Source organism: Cololabis saira, chromosome 13, assembly GCF_033807715.1.
Source record: "Cololabis saira isolate AMF1-May2022 chromosome 13, fColSai1.1, whole genome shotgun sequence".
Lineage (NCBI taxonomy): Eukaryota > Metazoa > Chordata > Actinopteri > Beloniformes > Belonidae > Cololabis > Cololabis saira.
In genome coordinates, this window is record NC_084599.1 from 6,509,535 (window position 1) to 6,530,258 (window position 20,724).

At 45.5% G+C, this 20,724-nt stretch overlaps 3 non-coding genes and 1 pseudogene across 3 annotated transcripts; 1 reads left to right on the forward strand and 3 right to left on the reverse strand.

Moving 5' to 3' along the window:
- Window positions 1–13,338: 13,338 nt before the first annotated feature.
- On the reverse strand, window positions 13,339–13,457 carry LOC133458922 (5S ribosomal RNA). Its single transcript, XR_009784038.1, has one exon. It is a non-coding gene; the product is annotated as a 5S ribosomal RNA (ribosomal RNA).
- Window positions 13,458–13,864: 407 nt separating this feature from the next.
- Window positions 13,865–13,983, reverse strand: LOC133458851 (5S ribosomal RNA; annotated as a pseudogene).
- A 214-nt stretch (window positions 13,984–14,197) lies between these two features.
- On the reverse strand, window positions 14,198–14,315 carry LOC133458847 (5S ribosomal RNA). Its single transcript, XR_009783971.1, has one exon. It is a non-coding gene; the product is annotated as a 5S ribosomal RNA (ribosomal RNA).
- Window positions 14,316–20,282: 5,967 nt separating this feature from the next.
- On the forward strand, window positions 20,283–20,364 carry trnas-aga (transfer RNA serine (anticodon AGA)). Its single transcript has one exon. It is a non-coding gene; the product is annotated as a tRNA-Ser (tRNA).
- The last annotated feature ends 360 nt before the right edge of the window (window positions 20,365–20,724 follow it).

The window sequence follows — 20,724 nt, forward strand, 5'->3', positions numbered from 1 at the left end:
TTATTTTTACATCTTTTCGCTCCCATTCATTTCCTATGGGGGGACGTTTTGCCCTATATCTCTTGAACGGAGCGTCGTAGAGCTTCGAAACCCGAATCCGTCGGACACATTTCGTGGTCTAGCTCTCCAACAAGACCAACCCCGAGTCTCTATGACCTTCAAAAGCTGAGATATTTAAGATTTAAACGTTTCTTTGAGATTTTCTCCCACTTCCCAAAGTCGTAGAAGGTCGGGGGTGGGCTCGATGGAAAACCAGACCGCGAATTATGTCTGACGCGAGCAGGTTTCGAAGCTCTAGGACCTTCCTATCAAAAGTTATTAGCGGATGGGCGATTTACCCATACCTCATTTCACCCCCTTAATCTAACCCTAAACCCTAACCCTAACCCTAAACCCTAACCAAAAACCCTAACCCCAACCCCAACCCTAACCCTACCCTAACCCTTATTAGCGAATGGGCTATAGCCCATACCTCATTTTACCCCCTTAATCTAACCCTAACCCTAATCCAGCACAGCATACTCCTGCCTTACCACACAGGAGTAAGTTGTGCTGGGTACACCCATTCTGGGAATCCCAAGGACCACTGAGGCCAGACTAAAGAGTCCAGCATTAACGATGTCCGTTATACTTACCCTAACCAAATAGAGGTAAAATAAATAGAAAATCAGTCATCAGAAAGAGAAGCAAACAACTCAAAATGACCTGAAACGTGCTCCTAAACACTTTCTGGAGGGTCGTTTTTGGACAAAACACTTATTTTTACATCTTTTCGCTCCCATTCATTTTCCTATGGGGGGACGTTTTGCCCTATATCTCTTGAACGGAGCGTCGTAGAGCTTCGAAACCCGAATCCGTCGGACACATTTCGTGGGGTTAGGGTTAGGGTTAGGGTTCTCCAACAAGACCAACCCCGAGTCTCTATGACCTTCAAAAGCTGAGATATTTAAGATTTAAACTTTTCTTTGAGATTTTCTCCCACTTCCCAAAGTCGTAGAAGGTCGGGGGTGGGCTCGATGGAAAGCCAGACCGCGAATTATGTCTGACGCGAGCAGGTTTCGAAGCTCTAGGACCTTCCTATCAAAAGTTATTAGCGGATGGGCGATTTACCCATACCTCATTTCACCCCCTTAATCTAACCCTAAACCCTAACCCTAACCCTAAACCCTAACCAAAAACCCTAACCCCAACCCCAACCCTAACCCTACCCTAACCCTTATTAGCGAATGGGCTATAGCCCATACCTCATTTTACCCCCTTAATCTAACCCTAACCCTAATCCAGCACAGCATACTCCTGCCTTACCACACAGGAGTAAGTTGTGCTGGGTACACCCATTCTGGGAATCCCAAGGACCACTGAGGCCAGACTAAAGAGTCCAGCATTAACGATGTCCGTTATACTTACCCTAACCAAATAGAGGTAAAATAAATAGAAAATCAGTCATCAGAAAGAGAAGCAAACAACTCAAAATGACCTGAAACGTGCTCCTAAACACTTTCTGGAGGGTCGTTTTTGGACAAAACACTTATTTTTACATCTTTTCGCTCCCATTCATTTCCTATGGGGGGACGTTTTGCCCTATATCTCTTGAACGGAGCGTCGTAGAGCTTCGAAACCCGAATCCGTCGGACACATTTCGTGGTCTAGCTCTCCAACAAGACCAACCCCGAGTCTCTATGACCTTCAAAAGCTGAGATATTTAAGATTTAAACGTTTCTTTGAGATTTTCTCCCACTTCCCAAAGTCGTAGAAGGTCGGGGGTGGGCTCGATGGAAAACCAGACCGCGAATTATGTCTGACGCGAGCAGGTTTCGAAGCTCTAGGACCTTCCTATCAAAAGTTATTAGCGGATGGGCGATTTACCCATACCTCATTTCACCCCCTTAATCTAACCCTAAACCCTAACCCTAACCCTAAACCCTAACCAAAAACCCTAACCCCAACCCCAACCCTAACCCTACCCTAACCCTTATTAGCGAATGGGCTATAGCCCATACCTCATTTTACCCCCTTAATCTAACCCTAACCCTAATCCAGCACAGCATACTCCTGCCTTACCACACAGGAGTAAGTTGTGCTGGGTACACCCATTCTGGGAATCCCAAGGACCACTGAGGCCAGACTAAAGAGTCCAGCATTAACGATGTCCGTTATACTTACCCTAACCAAATAGAGGTAAAATAAATAGAAAATCAGTCATCAGAAAGAGAAGCAAACAACTCAAAATGACCTGAAACGTGCTCCTAAACACTTTCTGGAGGGTCGTTTTTGGACAAAACACTTATTTTTACATCTTTTCGCTCCCATTCATTTCCTATGGGGGGACGTTTTGCCCTATATCTCTTGAACGGAGCGTCGTAGAGCTTCGAAACCCGAATCCGTCGGACATATTTCGTGGTCTACCTCTCCAACAAGACCAACCCCGAGTCTCTATGACCTTCAAAAGCTGAGATATTTAAGATTTAAACTTTTCTTTGAGATTTTCTCCCACTTCCCAAAGTCGTAGAAGGTCGGGGGTGGGCTCGATGGAAAGCCAGACCGCGAATTATGTCTGACGCGAGCAGGTTTCGAAGCTCTAGGACCTTCCTATCAAAAGTTATTAGCGGATGGGCGATTTACCCATACCTCATTTCACCCCCTTAATCTAACCCTAAACCCTAACCCTAACCCTAAACCCTAACCAAAAACCCTAACCCCAACCCCAACCCTAACCCTACCCTAACCCTTATTAGCGAATGGGCTATAGCCCATACCTCATTTTACCCCCTTAATCTAACCCTAACCCTAATCCAGCACAGCATACTCCTGCCTTACCACACAGGAGTAAGTTGTGCTGGGTACACCCATTCTGGGAATCCCAAGGACCACTGAGGCCAGACTAAAGAGTCCAGCATTAACGATGTCCGTTATACTTACCCTAACCAAATAGAGGTAAAATAAATAGAAAATCAGTCATCAGAAAGAGAAGCAAACAACTCAAAATGACCTGAAACGTGCTCCTAAACACTTTCTGGAGGGTCGTTTTTGGACAAAACACTTATTTTTACATCTTTTCGCTCCCATTCATTTCCTATGGGGGGACGTTTTGCCCTATATCTCTTGAACGGAGCGTCGTAGAGCTTCGAAACCCGAATCCGTCGGACACATTTCGTGGTCTAGCTCTCCAACAAGACCAACCCCGAGTCTCTATGACCTTCAAAAGCTGAGATATTTAAGATTTAAACGTTTCTTTGAGATTTTCTCCCACTTCCCAAAGTCGTAGAAGGTCGGGGGTGGGCTCGATGGAAAACCAGACCGCGAATTATGTCTGACGCGAGCAGGTTTCGAAGCTCTAGGACCTTCCTATCAAAAGTTATTAGCGGATGGGCGATTTACCCATACCTCATTTCACCCCCTTAATCTAACCCTAAACCCTAACCCTAACCCTAAACCCTAACCAAAAACCCTAACCCTAACCCTAACCCTACTCTAACCCTTATTAGCGAATGGGCTATAGCCCATACCTCATTTTACCCCCTTAATCTAACCCTAACCCAGCACAGCATACTCCTGCCTTACCACACAGGAGCAAGTTGTGCTGGGTACACCCATTCTGGGAATCCCAAGGACCACTGGGGCCAGACTAAAGAGTCCAGCATTTACGATGTCCGTTATACTTACCCTAACCAAATAGAGGTAAAATAAATAGAAAATCAGTCATCAGAAAGAGAAGCAAACAACTCAAAATGACCTGAAACGTGCTCCTAAACACTTTCTGGAGGGTCGTTTTTGGACAAAACACTTATTTTTACATCTTTTCGCTCCCATTCATTTCCTATGGGGGGACGTTTTGCCCTATATCTCTTGAACGGAGCGTCGTAGAGCTTCGAAACCCGAATCCGTCGGACACATTTCGTGGTCTAGCTCTCCAACAAGACCAACCCCGAGTCTCTATGACCTTCAAAAGCTGAGATATTTAAGATTTAAACTTTTCTTTGAGATTTTCTCCCACTTCCCAAAGTCGTAGAAGGTCGGGGGTGGGCTCGATGGAAAGCCAGACCGCGAATTATGTCTGACGCGAGCAGGTTTCGAAGCTCTAGGACCTTCCTATCAAAAGTTATTAGCGGATTGGCGATTTACCCATACCTCATTTTACCCCCTTAATCTAACCCTAAACCCTAACCCTAACCCTAAACCCTAACCAAAAACCCTAACCCTAACCCTAACCCTACCCTAACCCTTATTAGCGAATGGGCTATAGCCCATACCTCATTTTACCCCCTTAATCTAACCCTAACCCAGCACAGCATACTCCTGCCTTACCACACAGGAGCAAGTTGTGCTGGGTACACCCATTCTGGGAATCCCAAGGACCACTGGGGCCAGACTAAAGAGTCCAGCATTTACGATGTCCGTTATACTTACCCTAACCAAATAGAGGTAAAATAAATAGAAAATCAGTCATCAGAAAGAGAAGCAAACAACTCAAAATGACCTGAAACGTGCTCCTAAACACTTTCTGGAGGGTCGTTTTTGGACAAAACTTATTTTTACATCTTTTCGCTCCCATTCATTTCCTATGGGGGGACGTTTTGCCCTATATCTCTTGAACGGAGCGTCGTAGAGCTTCGAAACCCGAATCCGTCGGACACATTTCGTGGTCTAGCTCTCCAACAAGACCAACCCCGAGTCTCTATGACCTTCAAAAGCTGAGATATTTAAGATTTAAACGTTTCTTTGAGATTTTCTCCCACTTCCCAAAGTCGTAGAAGGTCGGGGGTGGGCTCGATGGAAAACCAGACCGCGAATTATGTCTGACGCGAGCAGGTTTCGAAGCTCTAGGACCTTCCTATCAAAAGTTATTAGCGGATGGGCGATTTACCCATACCTCATTTCACCCCCTTAATCTAACCCTAAACCCTAACCCTAACCCTAAACCCTAACCAAAAACCCTAACCCCAACCCCAACCCTAACCCTACCCTAACCCTTATTAGCGAATGGGCTATAGCCCATACCTCATTTTACCCCCTTAATCTAACCCTAACCCTAATCCAGCACAGCATACTCCTGCCTTACCACACAGGAGTAAGTTGTGCTGGGTACACCCATTCTGGGAATCCCAAGGACCACTGAGGCCAGACTAAAGAGTCCAGCATTAACGATGTCCGTTATACTTACCCTAACCAAATAGAGGTAAAATAAATAGAAAATCAGTCATCAGAAAGAGAAGCAAACAACTCAAAATGACCTGAAACGTGCTCCTAAACACTTTCTGGAGGGTCGTTTTTGGACAAAACACTTATTTTTACATCTTTTCGCTCCCATTCATTTTCCTATGGGGGGACGTTTTGCCCTATATCTCTTGAACGGAGCGTCGTAGAGCTTCGAAACCCGAATCCGTCGGACACATTTCGTGGGGTTAGGGTTAGGGTTAGGGTTCTCCAACAAGACCAACCCCGAGTCTCTATGACCTTCAAAAGCTGAGATATTTAAGATTTAAACTTTTCTTTGAGATTTTCTCCCACTTCCCAAAGTCGTAGAAGGTCGGGGGTGGGCTCGATGGAAAGCCAGACCGCGAATTATGTCTGACGCGAGCAGGTTTCGAAGCTCTAGGACCTTCCTATCAAAAGTTATTAGCGGATGGGCGATTTACCCATACCTCATTTCACCCCCTTAATCTAACCCTAAACCCTAACCCTAACCCTAAACCCTAACCAAAAACCCTAACCCCAACCCCAACCCTAACCCTACCCTAACCCTTATTAGCGAATGGGCTATAGCCCATACCTCATTTTACCCCCTTAATCTAACCCTAACCCTAATCCAGCACAGCATACTCCTGCCTTACCACACAGGAGTAAGTTGTGCTGGGTACACCCATTCTGGGAATCCCAAGGACCACTGAGGCCAGACTAAAGAGTCCAGCATTAACGATGTCCGTTATACTTACCCTAACCAAATAGAGGTAAAATAAATAGAAAATCAGTCATCAGAAAGAGAAGCAAACAACTCAAAATGACCTGAAACGTGCTCCTAAACACTTTCTGGAGGGTCGTTTTTGGACAAAACACTTATTTTTACATCTTTTCGCTCCCATTCATTTCCTATGGGGGGACGTTTTGCCCTATATCTCTTGAACGGAGCGTCGTAGAGCTTCGAAACCCGAATCCGTCGGACACATTTCGTGGTCTAGCTCTCCAACAAGACCAACCCCGAGTCTCTATGACCTTCAAAAGCTGAGATATTTAAGATTTAAACGTTTCTTTGAGATTTTCTCCCACTTCCCAAAGTCGTAGAAGGTCGGGGGTGGGCTCGATGGAAAACCAGACCGCGAATTATGTCTGACGCGAGCAGGTTTCGAAGCTCTAGGACCTTCCTATCAAAAGTTATTAGCGGATGGGCGATTTACCCATACCTCATTTCACCCCCTTAATCTAACCCTAAACCCTAACCCTAACCCTAAACCCTAACCAAAAACCCTAACCCTAACCCTAACCCTACTCTAACCCTTATTAGCGAATGGGCTATAGCCCATACCTCATTTTACCCCCTTAATCTAACCCTAACCCAGCACAGCATACTCCTGCCTTACCACACAGGAGCAAGTTGTGCTGGGTACACCCATTCTGGGAATCCCAAGGACCACTGGGGCCAGACTAAAGAGTCCAGCATTTACGATGTCCGTTATACTTACCCTAACCAAATAGAGGTAAAATAAATAGAAAATCAGTCATCAGAAAGAGAAGCAAACAACTCAAAATGACCTGAAACGTGCTCCTAAACACTTTCTGGAGGGTCGTTTTTGGACAAAACACTTATTTTTACATCTTTTCGCTCCCATTCATTTCCTATGGGGGGACGTTTTGCCCTATATCTCTTGAACGGAGCGTCGTAGAGCTTCGAAACCCGAATCCGTCGGACACATTTCGTGGTCTAGCTCTCCAACAAGACCAACCCCGAGTCTCTATGACCTTCAAAAGCTGAGATATTTAAGATTTAAACTTTTCTTTGAGATTTTCTCCCACTTCCCAAAGTCGTAGAAGGTCGGGGGTGGGCTCGATGGAAAGCCAGACCGCGAATTATGTCTGACGCGAGCAGGTTTCGAAGCTCTAGGACCTTCCTATCAAAAGTTATTAGCGGATTGGCGATTTACCCATACCTCATTTTACCCCCTTAATCTAACCCTAAACCCTAACCCTAACCCTAAACCCTAACCAAAAACCCTAACCCTAACCCTAACCCTACCCTAACCCTTATTAGCGAATGGGCTATAGCCCATACCTCATTTTACCCCCTTAATCTAACCCTAACCCAGCACAGCATACTCCTGCCTTACCACACAGGAGCAAGTTGTGCTGGGTACACCCATTCTGGGAATCCCAAGGACCACTGGGGCCAGACTAAAGAGTCCAGCATTTACGATGTCCGTTATACTTACCCTAACCAAATAGAGGTAAAATAAATAGAAAATCAGTCATCAGAAAGAGAAGCAAACAACTCAAAATGACCTGAAACGTGCTCCTAAACACTTTCTGGAGGGTCGTTTTTGGACAAAACTTATTTTTACATCTTTTCGCTCCCATTCATTTCCTATGGGGGGACGTTTTGCCCTATATCTCTTGAACGGAGCGTCGTAGAGCTTCGAAACCCGAATCCGTCGGACACATTTCGTGGTCTAGCTCTCCAACAAGACCAACCCCGAGTCTCTATGACCTTCAAAAGCTGAGATATTTAAGATTTAAACGTTTCTTTGAGATTTTCTCCCACTTCCCAAAGTCGTAGAAGGTCGGGGGTGGGCTCGATGGAAAACCAGACCGCGAATTATGTCTGACGCGAGCAGGTTTCGAAGCTCTAGGACCTTCCTATCAAAAGTTATTAGCGGATGGGCGATTTACCCATACCTCATTTCACCCCCTTAATCTAACCCTAAACCCTAACCCTAACCCTAAACCCTAACCAAAAACCCTAACCCCAACCCCAACCCTAACCCTACCCTAACCCTTATTAGCGAATGGGCTATAGCCCATACCTCATTTTACCCCCTTAATCTAACCCTAACCCTAATCCAGCACAGCATACTCCTGCCTTACCACACAGGAGTAAGTTGTGCTGGGTACACCCATTCTGGGAATCCCAAGGACCACTGAGGCCAGACTAAAGAGTCCAGCATTAACGATGTCCGTTATACTTACCCTAACCAAATAGAGGTAAAATAAATAGAAAATCAGTCATCAGAAAGAGAAGCAAACAACTCAAAATGACCTGAAACGTGCTCCTAAACACTTTCTGGAGGGTCGTTTTTGGACAAAACACTTATTTTTACATCTTTTCGCTCCCATTCATTTTCCTATGGGGGGACGTTTTGCCCTATATCTCTTGAACGGAGCGTCGTAGAGCTTCGAAACCCGAATCCGTCGGACACATTTCGTGGGGTTAGGGTTAGGGTTAGGGTTCTCCAACAAGACCAACCCCGAGTCTCTATGACCTTCAAAAGCTGAGATATTTAAGATTTAAACTTTTCTTTGAGATTTTCTCCCACTTCCCAAAGTCGTAGAAGGTCGGGGGTGGGCTCGATGGAAAGCCAGACCGCGAATTATGTCTGACGCGAGCAGGTTTCGAAGCTCTAGGACCTTCCTATCAAAAGTTATTAGCGGATGGGCGATTTACCCATACCTCATTTCACCCCCTTAATCTAACCCTAAACCCTAACCCTAACCCTAAACCCTAACCAAAAACCCTAACCCCAACCCCAACCCTAACCCTACCCTAACCCTTATTAGCGAATGGGCTATAGCCCATACCTCATTTTACCCCCTTAATCTAACCCTAACCCTAATCCAGCACAGCATACTCCTGCCTTACCACACAGGAGTAAGTTGTGCTGGGTACACCCATTCTGGGAATCCCAAGGACCACTGAGGCCAGACTAAAGAGTCCAGCATTAACGATGTCCGTTATACTTACCCTAACCAAATAGAGGTAAAATAAATAGAAAATCAGTCATCAGAAAGAGAAGCAAACAACTCAAAATGACCTGAAACGTGCTCCTAAACACTTTCTGGAGGGTCGTTTTTGGACAAAACACTTATTTTTACATCTTTTCGCTCCCATTCATTTCCTATGGGGGGACGTTTTGCCCTATATCTCTTGAACGGAGCGTCGTAGAGCTTCGAAACCCGAATCCGTCGGACACATTTCGTGGTCTAGCTCTCCAACAAGACCAACCCCGAGTCTCTATGACCTTCAAAAGCTGAGATATTTAAGATTTAAACGTTTCTTTGAGATTTTCTCCCACTTCCCAAAGTCGTAGAAGGTCGGGGGTGGGCTCGATGGAAAACCAGACCGCGAATTATGTCTGACGCGAGCAGGTTTCGAAGCTCTAGGACCTTCCTATCAAAAGTTATTAGCGGATGGGCGATTTACCCATACCTCATTTCACCCCCTTAATCTAACCCTAAACCCTAACCCTAACCCTAAACCCTAACCAAAAACCCTAACCCCAACCCCAACCCTAACCCTACCCTAACCCTTATTAGCGAATGGGCTATAGCCCATACCTCATTTTACCCCCTTAATCTAACCCTAACCCTAATCCAGCACAGCATACTCCTGCCTTACCACACAGGAGTAAGTTGTGCTGGGTACACCCATTCTGGGAATCCCAAGGACCACTGAGGCCAGACTAAAGAGTCCAGCATTAACGATGTCCGTTATACTTACCCTAACCAAATAGAGGTAAAATAAATAGAAAATCAGTCATCAGAAAGAGAAGCAAACAACTCAAAATGACCTGAAACGTGCTCCTAAACACTTTCTGGAGGGTCGTTTTTGGACAAAACACTTATTTTTACATCTTTTCGCTCCCATTCATTTCCTATGGGGGGACGTTTTGCCCTATATCTCTTGAACGGAGCGTCGTAGAGCTTCGAAACCCGAATCCGTCGGACATATTTCGTGGTCTACCTCTCCAACAAGACCAACCCCGAGTCTCTATGACCTTCAAAAGCTGAGATATTTAAGATTTAAACTTTTCTTTGAGATTTTCTCCCACTTCCCAAAGTCGTAGAAGGTCGGGGGTGGGCTCGATGGAAAGCCAGACCGCGAATTATGTCTGACGCGAGCAGGTTTCGAAGCTCTAGGACCTTCCTATCAAAAGTTATTAGCGGATGGGCGATTTACCCATACCTCATTTCACCCCCTTAATCTAACCCTAAACCCTAACCCTAACCCTAAACCCTAACCAAAAACCCTAACCCCAACCCCAACCCTAACCCTACCCTAACCCTTATTAGCGAATGGGCTATAGCCCATACCTCATTTTACCCCCTTAATCTAACCCTAACCCTAATCCAGCACAGCATACTCCTGCCTTACCACACAGGAGTAAGTTGTGCTGGGTACACCCATTCTGGGAATCCCAAGGACCACTGAGGCCAGACTAAAGAGTCCAGCATTAACGATGTCCGTTATACTTACCCTAACCAAATAGAGGTAAAATAAATAGAAAATCAGTCATCAGAAAGAGAAGCAAACAACTCAAAATGACCTGAAACGTGCTCCTAAACACTTTCTGGAGGGTCGTTTTTGGACAAAACACTTATTTTTACATCTTTTCGCTCCCATTCATTTCCTATGGGGGGACGTTTTGCCCTATATCTCTTGAACGGAGCGTCGTAGAGCTTCGAAACCCGAATCCGTCGGACACATTTCGTGGTCTAGCTCTCCAACAAGACCAACCCCGAGTCTCTATGACCTTCAAAAGCTGAGATATTTAAGATTTAAACGTTTCTTTGAGATTTTCTCCCACTTCCCAAAGTCGTAGAAGGTCGGGGGTGGGCTCGATGGAAAACCAGACCGCGAATTATGTCTGACGCGAGCAGGTTTCGAAGCTCTAGGACCTTCCTATCAAAAGTTATTAGCGGATGGGCGATTTACCCATACCTCATTTCACCCCCTTAATCTAACCCTAAACCCTAACCCTAACCCTAAACCCTAACCAAAAACCCTAACCCTAACCCTAACCCTACTCTAACCCTTATTAGCGAATGGGCTATAGCCCATACCTCATTTTACCCCCTTAATCTAACCCTAACCCAGCACAGCATACTCCTGCCTTACCACACAGGAGCAAGTTGTGCTGGGTACACCCATTCTGGGAATCCCAAGGACCACTGGGGCCAGACTAAAGAGTCCAGCATTTACGATGTCCGTTATACTTACCCTAACCAAATAGAGGTAAAATAAATAGAAAATCAGTCATCAGAAAGAGAAGCAAACAACTCAAAATGACCTGAAACGTGCTCCTAAACACTTTCTGGAGGGTCGTTTTTGGACAAAACACTTATTTTTACATCTTTTCGCTCCCATTCATTTCCTATGGGGGGACGTTTTGCCCTATATCTCTTGAACGGAGCGTCGTAGAGCTTCGAAACCCGAATCCGTCGGACACATTTCGTGGTCTAGCTCTCCAACAAGACCAACCCCGAGTCTCTATGACCTTCAAAAGCTGAGATATTTAAGATTTAAACTTTTCTTTGAGATTTTCTCCCACTTCCCAAAGTCGTAGAAGGTCGGGGGTGGGCTCGATGGAAAGCCAGACCGCGAATTATGTCTGACGCGAGCAGGTTTCGAAGCTCTAGGACCTTCCTATCAAAAGTTATTAGCGGATGGGCGATTTACCCATACCTCATTTCACCCCCTTAATCTAACCCTAAACCCTAACCCTAACCCTAAACCCTAACCAAAAACCCTAACCCCAACCCCAACCCCAACCCTAACCCTACCCTAACCCTTATTAGCGAATGGGCTATAGCCCATACCTCATTTTACCCCCTTAATCTAACCCTAACCCTAATCCAGCACAGCATACTCCTGCCTTACCACACAGGAGTAAGTTGTGCTGGGTACACCCATTCTGGGAATCCCAAGGACCACTGAGGCCAGACTAAAGAGTCCAGCATTTACGATGTCCGTTATACTTACCCTAACCAAATAGAGGTAAAATAAATAGAAAATCAGTCATCAGAAAGAGAAGCAAACAACTCAAAATGACCTGAAACGTGCTCCTAAACACTTTCTGGAGGGTCGTTTTTGGACAAAACACTTATTTTTACATCTTTTCGCTCCCATTCATTTCCTATGGGGGGACGTTTTGCCCTATATCTCTTGAACGGAGCGTCGTAGAGCTTCGAAACCCGAATCCGTCGGACACATTTCGTGGTCTAGCTCTCCAACAAGACCAACCCCGAGTCTCTATGACCTTCAAAAGCTGAGATATTTAAGATTTAAACTTTTCTTTGAGATTTTCTCCCACTTCCCAAAGTCGTAGAAGGTCGGGGGTGGGCTCGATGGAAAGCCAGACCGCGAATTATGTCTGACGCGAGCAGGTTTCGAAGCTCTAGGACCTTCCTATCAAAAGTTATTAGCGGATGGGCGATTTACCCATACCTCATTTCACCCCCTTAATCTAACCCTAAACCCTAACCCTAACCCTAAACCCTAACCAAAAACCCTAACCCCAACCCCAACCCTAACCCTACCCTAACCCTTATTAGCGAATGGGCTATAGCCCATACCTCATTTTACCCCCTTAATCTAACCCTAACCCTAATCCAGCACAGCATACTCCTGCCTTACCACACAGGAGTAAGTTGTGCTGGGTACACCCATTCTGGGAATCCCAAGGACCACTGAGGCCAGACTAAAGAGTCCAGCATTTACGATGTCCGTTATACTTACCCTAACCAAATAGAGGTAAAATAAATAGAAAATCAGTCATCAGAAAGAGAAGCAAACAATTCAAAATGACCTGAAACGTGCTCCTAAACACTTTCTGGAGGGTCGTTTTTGGACAAAACACTTATTTTTACATCTTTTCGCTCCCATTCATTTCCTATGGGGGGACGTTTTGCCCTATATCTCTTGAACGGAGCGTCGTAGAGCTTCGAAACCCGAATCCGTCGGACACATTTCGTGGTCTAGCTCTCCAACAAGACCAACCCCGAGTCTCTATGACCTTCAAAAGCTGAGATATTTAAGATTTAAACTTTTCTTTGAGATTTTCTCCCACTTCCCAAAGTCGTAGAAGGTCGGGGGTGGGCTCGTTGGAAAGCTAGACACCGAAATAGGTCTGACGCGACCAGGTTTGAAAGCTCTAGGACCTTCCCATCAAAAGTTATACGCGAAAGATCCCAGGGACCTTACCTCATTTCACCCCCTTAATCTAACCCTAACCCTAACCCTAACCCTAAGTGCATTAACAATGTCCAAAAAGCTGTAGAATGTGATCGGTCGCTGTTAAAACATTGAAATATGTGTGGGTAGATTGAGCGAGAGCGCTCTCTGCTGGTAGAAAAAGCTTACAGCACCTGGTATTCCCAGTCGGTCTCCCATCCAAGTACTAACCAGGCCTGACCCTGCTTAGCTTCCAAGATCAGACGAGATCGGGCGCATCCAGGCTGGTATGGCCGTAAGCGGAAGCTGTAGCTTGAAATACCTCTTATATGGAGTTGAAGATAAGTCATATAATATAAGTCATTGATTTGTTGGTGATAATAATTTAGAAGCGCTTATTTGTTAGAGTTAAAGTGCCTCAACCATGTGCAAAACGCTTTAGGATGTTTTCAGACGAGATCGGGCGCATCCAGGCTGGTATGGCCGTAAGCGGAAGCTGTAGCTTGAAATACCTCTTATATGGAGTTGAAGATAAGTCATATAATATAAGTCATTGATTTGTTGGTGATAATAATTTAGAAGCGCTTATTTGTTAGAGTTAAAGTGCCTCAACCATGTGCAAAACGCTTTAGGATGTGAGCTGTCGCTGTTACCATGTTGAAATATGTGTGGGTAGATTAAGCGAGAGCGCTCTCTGCTGGTTGAAAAAGCTTAGAGCACCTGGTATTCCCAGGCGGTCTCCCATCCAAGTACTAACCACGCCCTACCCTGCTTAGCTTCCGAGATCAGATGAGATCGGGAACATCCAGGCTGGTATGGACGTATGTGTCAGCTGCAGCTTGAAATACCTCTTAGAAGATGAAGATAAGTCATGTAATATAAGTCATTGATTTGTTGGTGATAATAATTTAAAAGTGCTTATTTGTTGGAGTTAAAGTGCCTTAACCATGTGCAAATCGCTTTAGGATGTGAGCTGTCGCTGTTACCACATTGAAATATGTGTGGGTAGATTGAGCGAGAGCGCTCTCTGCTGGTAGAAAAAGCTTACAGCACCTGGTATTCCCAGGCGGTCTCCCATCCAAGTACTAACCAGGCCCGATCCTGCTTAGCTTCCGAGATCAGACAAATCGGGCGCATCCAGGCTGGTATGGCCGTAAGTGGCAGCTGCAGCTTGAAATACCTCTTATATGGAGTTGAAGATAAGTCATTTAATATAAGTCATTGATTTGTTGGTGATAATAATTTAGAAGCGCTTATTTGTTGGAGTTAAAGCATTATATTACAGCATTATAATAATGCTGCAGCTTGTATTACCTCTCATAGAGAGTTGAAGATAAGTCAAATAATATAAGTCATTGATTTGTTGGTGATAATAATCTAGAAGCGCTAGAGGTAGAGCCATCAGAGGTGTCAGATAGTGAAGACAAGCCTAAAGAGCAAGATACAGCTGCACCAAAGGCAGGGCCAAGGAAGTCCTCACGTGAGAGACATTTGACACCAAAGATGCTAGAGTTGACAGAGCAGCAAATAGCTCAAAGAGAAAAGAAGTTCTACTCAGCATACGAGAAATGGAAAGCCCATGTTAGAAATGTCCCTAAGAGTCTAAAACATGAATGCTCTGATCGAGACCTGTGTGAGATGATGGAATCTCTTGAGAAGCTTGAGGCTATAACCAAAGTAGAATATGGAAATGTACGAGAAAAATCAAGTCCTTCTCAAGAAGTAAGGCGAAAGATAGATGCCTGCACAGCAGTGACAGGAGATTTAATGCAATTAATGAAAATACGCCTGTCTGAAGTAGGAGAGGACTTCGATGCAGAAGAGGAAAAGCCAAGGCTACGTTTGCTACTGGATAAGGACTATGCTAAATCCATTTATGGATCCACAGCTTCCAGATCATCTGTTGCTAGCAGCTACAAAGCTGCCTCAGAGACACCAAGCATAGCAACCAAGAGAGCTGAGACAGCTGCTCAGTTAGCTGCAAAAAAGGTTGAATTCAAAAATGAAAACCTCATCAACGCACAGCGTCAAGAATTGAAACGACTTGAGCAACAACGAGATCTTGAGGCTATAGAAGCCAAGCTTAAAGTGTACACTGATGAAGAGTCAAGGGGAAATGGTCAAAGATGTAGCTCAGCATGCAGCAACCTGATGGATCCCAGTCCCACAGGCTCCTGCAAAGGAGGTCAAGAAGCTCCTAACAATGAAACATCATTACTGCAGGCCCTAAGTGATTCAGTTGTACTCACCCGACTTCCAGTTCCAGAACCTTTTATTTATTTTTTTATTTAACCTTTATTTAACCAGGAAAGCAATTTAAGAACAAATTTCTTATTTACAAGTGCAGCCTAGGGGGGTAAGGGGAGGGAGAGGCACGGGCCCAGCGAATTGAACCTGGTGTATTCTACGGTGACCCATTAAAATTCATACAGTGGAGCACCAGCTTCAAAGCTCTCATAGATAGACGCTGCTCCAATGCTGTCGACAAGCTGTTCTACCTGCAGAGGTACGTTGCTGGAGAGACGAGGTCAGTATTGGAAGGTACCTTCTATAGAACAGATAATGAAGCCTATCAACAAGCATGGGAGAAGTTAAATGCTAGATATGGCCACTCCTTTGTGGTGCAGTGTGCATACAGAGAGAAGCTCAACGGGTGGCCCAAGATCGGTGCAAAGGAGTGTGTAAAACTTAGAGAATTCAGTGACTTTCTACAAGCATGTGATAGTCCTATGCCTCATGTCAAAGGTCTGCAGGTACTTAATGACTGCGAAGAGAATCAGAAGATGTTAGTCAAACTCCCCGAGTGGGTAACTTCAAGGTGGAATCGCCGCGTTACTGAGCAGCTGGATCAAGGCAAAGACTACCCCAGCTTTAAGGAGTTTGCTTCCTTCATTTCAAAAGAGGCACGTATAGCATGCAACCCAGTCTCTTCACTGTACGCCCTGAAGCCCGCTGAAGAAAAGCAGACAAGAGAAACTAAGCGTCCAAAGGCAAACACCTTTGCCACCAATGTACAGACCTCAGACACTCCAAGCACCACAGTCAAATACCACTCTAGTAATGACGCCAAGAAAGGTTACATATTCACACACAACTCAGTGCCAGTGAAATGTATTTACTGTATGTACACAAAAGCTGATGGCAATCTCTTTAGAAGAAAAGCAAAAGTTTGTCAGAGTCAACAATCTGTGCTTTGCGTGCCTGAGGAAAGGCCATAACTCAAAAGACTGTGAAAAGAAAGCCACGTGCAGCAAATGTAAAAAGAGCCATCCTACTCCATTACATGAAGATCGCCTGCCTGCGGAGAAATCGTCTTCGCAAGGAGCTCAGAACACAGTAGGAAATACTTCTGCGCTATCATGCAGTGTGAATGGAGGTGAGGACGGCAGCACATCAATGATAGTCCCAGTATGGATCTCATCATCAACTACCACTGGACCAGAGACCTTAGCTTACGCATTACTGGATACTCAGAGCAGTAAAACCTTCGTCGATCAAGAGGTGTGTGAAAGGCTCCAAGCAGCAGGGGAACCAGTGAAACTCAAGCTCTCCACCATGATGGGAAAGGACTCAACCATAGAAAGTCAGAGAGTCAGTGGAATTAAAGTTCGAGGATATTCCTCAGAGACCACCATCAGCCTACCTCCTGCCTACTCCAGGGACTTCATTCCACTTGAACGAGCTCACATTCCCACCTCTGAGACTGCTAACAAGTGGAATCACCTTGCAGCCATAGCCCATGAAATGGCCCCACTGAAGGATTGTGGGGTCGGATTACTGATAGGCTACGACTGCTCCAGAGCACTAGCACCACGTCAAGTCATTACAGGAGGCGATAGTGAACCCTATGCCATAAAGACTGACCTGGGCTGGAGTATCGTCGGGAGTGTGCCCCAGAGTGTGAACTCCAAGGATGTGACAGGGCTGTGTAATCGCATATCCGTCAGAGAGCTGCCTGCTGTGACACCAGCTGCTGTGATTAGAGCAAATAGGAGTATTCGCGAAAAAACCAACCCGCAACAGTGGCATTATGTTGACACAAATCAGAACCCCGCCGATCATGCCTCAAGAGGCCTCAGAGTATCAGACCTGATCAACTCAAACTGGTTCCAAGGACCCAAGTTCCTTTGGGAAAAAGAGCTTGATATCAAACAAAGCACATAAGAGCTGTTGGTGGGAGACCCCGAGGTCAAGGCAGTACAAGTGCTGAACACGCTGGCTGAAAAGCAGGACAGTTTTTTGGATCGGCTGTCACGATTCTCAAAATGGACCACGGCTGTGAACGTTGTGGCACGTATACACCGACTGGCTGAGAGATCTTAGAAAACAGAGCCTCTAAATGTAGAAGAAAGAAGGCAAGCTTCACTTACTCTTGTCAAACTTGTACAGCAAGAGGCCTTCAAAGAAGAGCTGCTCATCATGAGCCAAAAATCTGGAAAGCTCTTGCGCAATCATCCATTCTACCAGCTAGACCCAGAGCTTCACGATGGCCTACTTAGAGTAGGAGGACGATTGAGGAGAGCATCCTCGCCCTTCGATGTGAGACACCCATTAATCTTACCGAGTGATGGTGATGTGACACGCCTTATCCTAAGCTACTGCCATGAAAAGACCCAGCATCAAGGAAGAGGGCAAACCTTCAATGAAGTCAGGGCCAATGGATACTGGATCATCGGAGGCAGTAAAGCGGCCGCCAGTTACATAAGGCAGTGTGTGACCTGCAGAAAAACACGAAGACCCACAGAACAACAACGAATGGCAGATCCTCCAACAGATCGCATCGAACCTGCACCGCCATTCTCATTCTGTGGTATGGATTGTTTTGGTCCCTTTCATACTAAGCGAGGCTGCAAGGAACAAAAGCGGAATGGTTTGCTCTTCACGTGTCTCTGCTCCAGAGCAGTACACATAGAGATACTGGAAGACATGACTACGGATGCATTTATCAATGCCACAAGCCTGGAACCCCTGACACCAAATCATCTGCTCACGATGAAGTCCTCTGTCCCACTGCCGCCACCAGGCAAATTTGTCAAAGAGGATTTATATGTCAGGAAAAGATGGAGGCGGGTGCAATATCTTTCTGAGCAGTTTTGGTGCAGATGGAGGAAAGAGTATCTAGCTGGAATTTCCCTCAGGCAGAAGTGGCAAGCCCCAAGGCGGAGTGTGCAAGTCAATGACATCGTCATCGTTCAAGAGGATGCTCGTCGTAATGAGTGGAAGCTTGCCAGAGTTTTGGACGTATGCAAGAATGAATATGGACTTGTCAGAAAAGCTACCATACAGATAGGTGAACGTAGGCTGGGGAAAGCAGGTGAATGCCTCAGCAAGCCATCTGTTGTTGAACGCCCAATCCAGAAGTTAGTTGTTTTACAGTAGTAGAAAGCAGCAACCCTGGTCTCTCAAGTTAGAGGAAAGCAGTTAAACTCCCTGTGTCTCAAGGTAGATGCTATATCGACATGACATTGAAATTACCATTGATTTATTCAGCTAGAGGTGTGGCATACTCAATATCTGTACATAGGCCATAAATCAACGCGTAATTTGGTGGGAGTGTAAAGGACGCTGTAAATATTTAGATAGGAACCTCCGAAAGCCGGGTGTTGTCCGCTGGGGGGAGGAATTAGAGAGACGCACAAACACGAATTTAGAGCGAAACACACATGGAGGGAGAGAGAGAAGAAAGAAAGAAAGAAAGAAAGAAAGAAAGAAAGAAAGAAAGAAAGAAAGAAAGAAAGAAAGAAAGAAAGAAAGAAAGAAAGAAAGAAAGAAAGAAAGAAAGAAAGAAAGAAAGAAAGAAAGAAAGAAAGAAAGAAAGAAAGCTATGATTGGTTATGTTTACCATTTGAGTTTGTATTATTTTGTATTGTGAAACTTAAAGAGTTAGGTTACATAAGTAAAATTAACAGATATTTAAGTTATTAATATAATATGCTGTGTGTGTTTTGAATAATATTAATTGAAATGACTGTTTTCTCATTGTGTTTCACTTTAGTTTTCACGGTGTTTTATCAAAGTGTTAAAAGAAGAATAAAAGCACTTTAAATTGACATCAGTAAGCTTCCACCACCAGACCCCACTAGCTCCACCACCAGACGACAGCAGCATCACCACCAGACCCCAGGAGCTTCCACCACCAGACCCCAGAAGCTTCCACCACCAGACCCCAGAAGCATCACCAGCAGACCCCAGGAGCTTCCACCACCAAACCCCAGGAGTTTCCATCACCAGACCCCAGCAGCATCACCACCAGACCCTACTAGCTCCACCACCAGACCCCAGGAGCTTCCACCACCAGACCCAAGCAGTATCACCAGCAGACCCCAGGAGCTTCCACCACCAGACCCCAGCAGCTTCCATCACCTTACCCCAGGAGCTTCCACCACCAGACCCCAGCAGCATCACCACCAGACCCTACTAGCTCCACCACCAGACCCCAGGAGCTTCCACCACCAGACCCCAGCAGCATCACCACCAGACCCCAGCAGCATCAGCACCAGACCCCAGGAACTTCCACCACCATCCCCACTAGCTCGACCACCAGACCCCAGGAGCTTCCACCACACCCCAGGATTTTCCACCACCAGACCCCACTAGCTCCACCACCAGACCTGAGCAGCATCACCACCAGATCCCAGGAGCTTCCAGCACCAGACCCCAGGAGCTTCCATCACCAGACCCCAGGAGCTTCCACCACCAGACCCCAGGAGCTTCCACCACCAGACCCCAGGAGCTTCCACCACCAGACCCCAGGAGCTTCCATCACCAGACCCCAGGAGCTTCCACCACCAGACCCCAGGAGCTTCCACCACCAGACCTCACTAGCTGCACCACCAGAAATCAGGAAATTTCCATCAGGGGATGAAAAAAGAAAAAAACGAAAGAAAATGGAAGAGTTTAATGCCTCTCTGAAAGGCTCGTTTGATAAATTTGTTACAAAAATCACCGATCCGACCGGGTCTCAAGCAGCCGTGTCGAGGCAAGCCCAGTTTTTAAAAAATGACGATGAAAACATGTCTCAAACTGATAAAGTAAAACCAACCATTTTAAAATAAAGGCTCTAAATTGTCTTGTTGTGAAGATTCACACACACACACGCGCACACACGCACACACACAGCTGACAGGTTGTTGTGGCCGAGTGGTTAAGGCGATGGACTAGAAATCCATTGGGGATTCCCCGCGCAGGTTCGAATCCTGCCAACAACGAGTAATGTTTGAATGTGCAAGACGACTGCCTAATTTGCAGTTATTAACCATATCCAGTACTGTCTTTCAAAAGTAATCAGTTGGATTCCCTTGTGGTACATTTTGTGTTTTCTACCCAGCATGGTAATACCCATGGATGATTTTTAATTTTACCATAACAGGACAACTTATATGAAGACATACATTTATTTCTAACATGAATGATTTGAAGGTAAGATTTTCTTTTCGTTACGCCCGCCATTTTCAAAGCATGCAAGTTTCCCTGGTGTTGTGGTTATCACGTTCGCCTTACACGCAAAAGGTCCCCCGTTCGAAACTGGGCGGAAACATGTATGACTTTGAAATAATATTATTTGGATC